Consider the following 7,515-nt stretch of genomic DNA (forward strand, 5'->3'; position numbering starts at 1 on the left):
ATGGGGATGCCAGGAGACTCCAGGCCATTAGATATGATGTTACTCTGTAACAGCCACCATTGGGGCACAGTGCAGGATAGAGGTATTTACTTAACACAATCCTCCTGATTCTTTGGTTGGCCAGCATGTTAAGTCTCCCTACTCTTGTTTTTCCAGGGCATTAATATGTTAGGACTCCTCAATGAATCATTCCACATATGGAGTCTATACATTTAGGATTTTCTCACTGAGGGTATAAAAATAGAAAAATATTGAACATTTCATGGAGGGTGTTACAACAATTTTGGGAATAAAAGAGAAAGAAAAATTGATTGATAGGCACATTGACAAAAAGCCTATTAGGGGTCACTCCCCTTTGGCATAAGAGTTTACCATCAGAATAAATGGTGGATTCAACCCCACCTCAGTTCAGTTCATTGTATCAAAAAGTTTACTTTGGATCTCCTGATGTGATTTCTGCAAGCATCCTTATATCATTTCCTCCAGGAGATCCACTTTCCTGGTCCAGGGTGTTAGTGATTATCTTTTCTGAAAATTACTTTAAAAGATCTTAAATTTGGATTTTTAGGATAATTACACAATCTCCCCCTTCAGGAGGATATATACCAACAATAGAATTGACACAGGATGCATGGCTAAGCTATAAGGTATATGAATCAATTCTATCAAAAACAAGAGGAGAGAGAAAAAATTAAATTAAAAAATACATATATTAAAATCTATATGTATAAAAATCTGAGTGTAAATTAGAATCATAACAGGTCTTTGATTCACCATTGAGGTCTAATTGAGGCAACTTATATCCTGCAAACAGCAGGCAGGACAGGTGCAGGAATATTGCACTAACCCATTGTCAGCCAGGACTATAGAAAACTGCCATACTAAAGAAGAAAAAAAGAGCAAAAATGTGAGGTAAAAGGGAAATTTGATTCCCTGGTCTGATTTCTACTTTAGTCACAGGAAGCCAAAATTAAAGCCAGAGACATACATGTTAGTCACACAAAAAGCTAGGAAACAGGGAAATCCAACCTTGCCAATTAGACACTTCCCCAAATCCTCAGAGACAGGTCCTCTGCCTTGGCATAGATCCTGACCCACCCCATGGGGATTGTTGGTCTGCTTGACCTTGTGCTCCTTTGCACTGATCAGTTGCTCTTTAGCAGGCCCTTCTTCTGAAATCAGACACAAATATCAGTTAAAGTCCCATAATACTTAAATACCAATAGCAGGTTTCCACAGTCTAAAACTTTTGGGTATGCATTGTTGTCAGGACTGGAATATCAAAATATCAATACTGATTCCATATACTCAAGTTTAATAAAGGGGTGGGGGGAACAAATTCCTATTGGGAAGAAAGAAAGAAAAAAAGACAATCACATTGCACATCCCATTAAACAAAGGGCCAGTCAAACATAGACACAACAAAAAGATGTATCTATCACTCAGAAGTGAAAGATATTGTCTTTCTAGCTTGGCCACGATCCACAGTTCGAGTGAATATAATTTTTAATCCTGGTAAAAGCTTGGTATAAACTTTGCTACAATAGCTACGACAAATTCTAAAGGCCACCACAATTCCCAGATTAAAGAGGCCTCATTTGGCTATAGTAGCTAACAAACCAGTTCCCTGTAGCCATGACAGGTTCCACAATGCACCATCAGATGATACATTTGCTAAGTGTCATTCAAAATCCTTTGAAGCTCATGGACATTTATCACAGTTTCACCTGATCTATTTACATAGGAACAACAAGATTAATTAATGAGAGCGCATGCACCTCCTGATGCAGCTGTAAGCCTATCAAAACTAGCTGGTTTTGCATAACTGTCTGCTAAGAGGACAATCTCGTCCTATGGGAAAGAGATTCCCTTAGAAGTTTGGGAGATGGCTTGAACTGTACTTTGAGCCAGTCTTTCAACCTCAGCAGAGATATTCCTAATAGAATCTATTACTGCCATCATTCCAAAACTGGACGAAACCACCCAGAAAAACCTCTGTCCTGCTGATGAGGATGTGACTGAATTAGGGCTTGACCTCTTGGTTTTTGAATGCCACTAAGTGCCCAGCTTCCTAGCTATGAACTTGTCCACCTGGTCATGCATCAATACTGGTGGCATTAACACAGGCCAAAGCACAAGTATGCTACCATCCTTGGGGAAGGGGAGAGTAAACTGAAGAGTTACAGATATAGAACTGCCCAGGGGTCACCAAGCACCATGGGAAATCTACCTTCTGCTGGGATGAGGCAGGAACAGTTTCCTAGACCTGATGTGTCAGATTCAATGCCAGGGGGCCATAGGTGGCTCGCAAAACTTCTAACCTAACGAGATTAAAATGGAACTAGGAAATGTTTAGCAAAATAAAATTACAACATAGATGTTAATTTGTGGTTTCCAAAGTCAATAAGTGACCTTCTGGGAATCCCTTTCTATTTGATTCCGACACCATTGGTCCACAAGATCGGGTTTAAGTGAATTGCCTGGGGTCACATAACCAGTGCATGTTAGAGGTGGGACTTGAACTTGGATCATCCTGACTCCAAAGCCACTTTTCTGTCCACTGTGCCATCCTAACTCTCAGTCTGAACGGGTGGTGATGTCTCACCCTTCCCAGTTTTCCTTCATGTATAATATCTCCTGCTTCACTCCATCCTCATACTTGTAGGATTTAATTGGCTCTTGTGCATTTTTTTATGCCTTCTAGGAATACTTTAGAAGTTTTCTGATCTTAGAAAAATTCTATAATCCATCTAGAAATCTGTCCATCTTTTCAGAAATTGGGCATTTTGTTGTTATTGATTTTGTCCCTGGGACTGGTTCCCTATCTTTTGTGAAAAGGCATAATGTAGAGTATAAAATAAGATGACTATGTGAGAAGGCGTATAGAACATTTGCATTTGAAAATGGGTTATTTACAGTGATATAGTGAGATAAATTGAAAAACTCACTTGGTACCATCTGTAGGTTAATTGGCAGAAAGTGCCAAGAAATGAGGCATCTACAAACATAGTGCCAACTCAGAATAAACCCGAAGACTGTATGTTTTGGAAGCCTAAATTAAAGAGCCCCATATATTCAACATCAGGGTAGAATAACACTCCTGGAATACACCAGGCTCATTTCCATAAGGCAAGTCTCTGGTTGGCCATCTGGTCACCTGGAGTGGGATGGTATTCATCTTGTCTTAATTTTTTGATTTGTTGGGCTATGGTAAGGAAATGTACTGATAAACTATTTATCTGTGACTGCAAAAATGAAAAGTCATCAAAAGAAAAGACATCCTAAAACAGTGTGATAGTTTCCCAAACCTTATTTTCTTTATTCATTATCAAAATGGATTTCACTTGGGCTAAAATAGCCCGTCTGGCTTTCCTTTGATCTTGATCCAAGATGCTTTGCCCTCTGTTGTTTGTTGATGAAATGCTCCTTACCCAGTTGTCCAGGTGGTTAGCCTATCTCTGCCAAATATCCGTGTACCTGAAGAAGTTTGAGAGTTTGTGATCTCAAAGATTCTGAAGTCTAATTGGCAAGATGAAATTAGCACACATGAAACAATGATCAAATAATATGATAGCATAGAAAAGCTGCTAAATGCTCTCCTTCTAGGGGTCAGAAAAGAGAGAAACCTTGAAGAATAGATTACATTTAAATGGGATTAGTTTTTGTGTGTGTATATATGTTATGGAGTAGGGGAGAACATTCCAGTCTGGGAAAAGCAGCACAAATGAAAGCATAAAAATAGGAGGAAGCCTAGCAGTATGTGGAATGGTACCTAAATGGCACTGACCTGCCAGATAGGGGAGCATTATATTGGAATGGGACCATATACAGTGAAAGGCGTTAAAAGTCAAGCACTGAAGTTTAGCCCTGATTTGGTACGTAGTTAAGCCATTGTGGGTTCTCCAGCATAGATATAATTGAATTTGTGTTTGAGAAAGAATAATCTGAAAATGTAGTGGACATTAGATTGTTTGGCAGCATCTTGGAGGATTCAGTTCAATTCTACAAGTATTCACTAAATATCTACTTACTGTATGGCAGGTACTGCCATTAGGCATCGGGGATACAAAGGGTAATGATAAAAAGAGGAAATGACTGAAGAAACAAAGGTTAGAGCTTCTGAGAAAATTAATTTATTAAGCAATGCATGCCAATTGTCTAACAAATTGGGACCAAGTCCTTTCCTCAGCTTAGGGCTGGACCTCAAATATAGGGAGAGACAGACTTTTATATATTAAAAACAATTGATTAAATAAAGCCAGTTAATTAAAAAGAAACACAACATTAGATAATCTGATTCATAATTAGATGAAAGATAAAAGACTTTCCAATTTGGGAGGGGGAGAGTAAAGAGGAGCAATTCCCTGAATGGAGGAAAAGTAGTGTCTTACTCTTTCCCAGGTGTCTGAAACAATCAAAGAAATGTGGAAATAATCACTGATATAAGTATAGGGCCAGTTTTCAGGTAAGGCCTATAGGCTGCTTGAGATGAACAATTATGAAAAAACTTCTTACATCAGTTTTAGGATCTGACTGAGTTTCTGGTCAACACGACCTAGGTCCTTGGTTAAGGATCTCTAAATAGCCAGTACAGGTGGTCTAGTTTCCTAGCTGTGTAGGACAAAGTTCAAACAATGCACTAAAGTTTTTTCCTAATTCCCACAATTGAATTAATTTTTCTCTCAGGACAGAATTTGGACTAGTCTCATAATTACAGAGAAAGGGAACTAAGCTAACTCCAGAATTGAGTCACAAGATGGAGTGAGTGTAGTTCACTCAGTTCCCACACTTTTCTCCCAAAAGACAAAAATAAAGCACTCTATGCCTTTTGGGGAACTTACTGTGATATGGTGAGATATCCTTTGATGTCTTTTGATTATAGCTTAGGGGGAATAAATCCACCCACTTGCTTCAAGAGGCACTCTCTTCTCCCTAATTTTCACTGAAATTTCCTTTTCCTGGCAGAGTGGTGTGATGGGCTTCAATTCCTAGAAAGAAGAAATTGAGAGAATAAGTAGGGTGGTCCTCCTGCCCCATACATGTACTCTGTACAGCAAGGAAATCTTGGCTTGGAATGATAAGTTTATGCGAAAACAACAGCAGCAACAAGCCTCTTTACTTTAAAAACAACAAAAAATGAAGAATGTCATATATTGTTCAGCTCACTATGGACCTGAGCTAACAGCATATCTTGTCATTCAGTCAGTCAACAAACAGTTAAGTGCTCATTATTTACTAGGCATTGTTCTAAGCAGTGGGGATACAAGCAAAGGCAAAAAAAACCAGTCCTTACCATCAAGAGCTCACGGTCTAATTGTGGGAAATATCATGCAACCACTATGTGCAAACAAGACAGATAAAGAATAAATTGAATCGGAGAGAAGGTGCTAAGGAGAACCAAGAAAGGTTTCTTGCAGAAAGTGGGACATTGCTTAAGACAAGGGAAAGAAAGGGAGTAGCCAGGAAAAAAAAAAAAAAAAAGATCTATCAGGAGATCAGTGTTACTAGTAGCAGAGTACATAGAGTACATGGAGGGGGAATAAGGTACAAGATGACCAGAAAGTATAAGAGGACCAGATTAAAAAGGCTTTCTAAGTGAAACAGTTGCTTTTCTAGGATTCTCCAAGTATATCATCATTTCATCTGCAAAGAGTGATAGTTTAGTCTCCTCATTGCCTATTTTAATTCCTTCAATTTCTTTTTTTTTCTCTAACTGCTACAGCTAGTGTTTCTAGTATAATATTAAATAATAGTGGTGATAATGGGTATCCCTGCTTCACCCCTGATCTTATTGGGAAGGCTTCTAACTTATCCCTATTACAGATGATACTTGCTGATTGTTTTAAATATGTGCTACTTATTATTTTAAGGAAAGGCCTTTTTATTCCTATGCTTTCTAGCGTTTTCAATAGCAATGGGTGTTGTATTTTGTCAAAGGCTTTTTCTGTATCTATTGAGATAATTATGTGATTTCTGTTGATTTGATTATTGGTATGGTCAATTATGCAGATGGTTTTCTTAATATTGAACCAGCCTTGCATTCCTGGTATAAATCCCACCTGGTCATAGTGAATAATCTCTGTAATAACTTGCTGTAGTCTCTTTGCCAATATTTTATTTAAGATTTTTGCATCTATGTTCATTAGGGAGATTGGTCTATAGTTTTCTTTCTCTGTTTTTGGTCTTCCTGGTTTAGGTATCAGGATCATATTTGTGTCATAAAAAGAATTTGGTAAGACTCCTTTGCTCATTTTGTCAAATAGTTTGTATGATATTGGGATTAGTTGTTCTTTAAATGTTTGATAGAATTTACTTGTGAATACATCTGGTCAAAGTGAAACAGAAAAGAAAAAATTAAATAAAAATTAAAATTTTATCCTGGAGGTAATAGGGAGCCACTGGACTTTTTTGGTGACATGGTCAGACCTACAGTTTAGGAGGATCAATTTGGCAGCTGAGAAGAGATGGATTGGAATAGTGAGAGAGTTGAGAGAGAGAGTCAGAGAGATCAACCATGTGGTTATTGCTGTAGTCCCAAGATAAGGTGATGAGGTTCTGCACCAGGGTGGTGGCAGTTATCAAAGGAAAGGGATTCTGAAAGTAAAAATGATAGGACTAAACAATTGATTGGATATGGAGTGAGAGAGAGAATGAAGAGTCAAAGATGGTCCCTTTTGCTTTTTCAGATGCAGATATGCAAAACAAAATAGGCAATGGAAACATCAAAGTTTTTCCAAGGGGACAGGGAAGAGTGAGGAGGGCAGGGGAAGAGAGGTTGGTGGGGGAAAAAGTGCTAGTGAGCAATAATTCCTCTGCCAGACTTCTTTTAGATAAAAGGTTTACAGAAACTGCATCATCCCTGATATAGCTGCCTGCTATCAGGAATTAATTAATGGTGAGCAGAGGAAGATACTGGCACCAAGGAGATGATGAGTAGCAGAAAAATCTCAAAGTGATCTTTGTAATTTGTTTCTGACAAGAACACGAAGCCACTTTGAAAGAATAAAAAGTCCCCAGTCCCCACCACTAGATCACACTGTAAGATGGAGATATGCCTAGGGTGATTAGGGCTTTGCACCAGAGTGCCAACATCCTAAACTGTGTGAGGGGTGTGGAGAAAATCTCCCTCTGGTGGTTCTCCATTTTGCCATCTCTCATCTGTTAATCTTCCTCGGATCTCTATACATCATGAATATCTTGTTATAGTGTCCAACCTAGGACCTCCATACCCATGGTCTTTTTGCTATGGCACCGTATCCCTGTGCCTGCCTTGCCTTGTGCCACTCACTAATTGCTGCTTATTATACATCTTCCCTTCTCCCACTCTCATCTTCTCATTCTTCTGTCCTCCTTGAAGACTGGGAACTTTTAGACATTTTTCAAAGCCAGACTTTTTGGCAGAAGGTCTGGGAAACAGTGCGACTATACATAGGGTGGAGTAGTTTTCATATCATGCACACACACACACACACACACACACACACACACACACACACACCCTCCCCAAACATATAT

At 38.8% G+C, this 7,515-nt stretch overlaps 1 protein-coding gene across 2 annotated transcripts in view; it reads left to right on the forward strand.

Moving 5' to 3' along the window:
- The window catches only part of SLC39A11 (solute carrier family 39 member 11), a 538,533-nt gene that overhangs the window by 346,325 nt on the left and 184,693 nt on the right, over positions 1-7,515 (forward strand). The gene's annotated exons all lie outside the window — the stretch shown is intronic.

The sequence above is a fragment of the Gracilinanus agilis genome, chromosome 4 (assembly GCF_016433145.1).
Source record: "Gracilinanus agilis isolate LMUSP501 chromosome 4, AgileGrace, whole genome shotgun sequence".
Classification (NCBI taxonomy): domain Eukaryota; kingdom Metazoa; phylum Chordata; class Mammalia; order Didelphimorphia; family Didelphidae; genus Gracilinanus; species Gracilinanus agilis.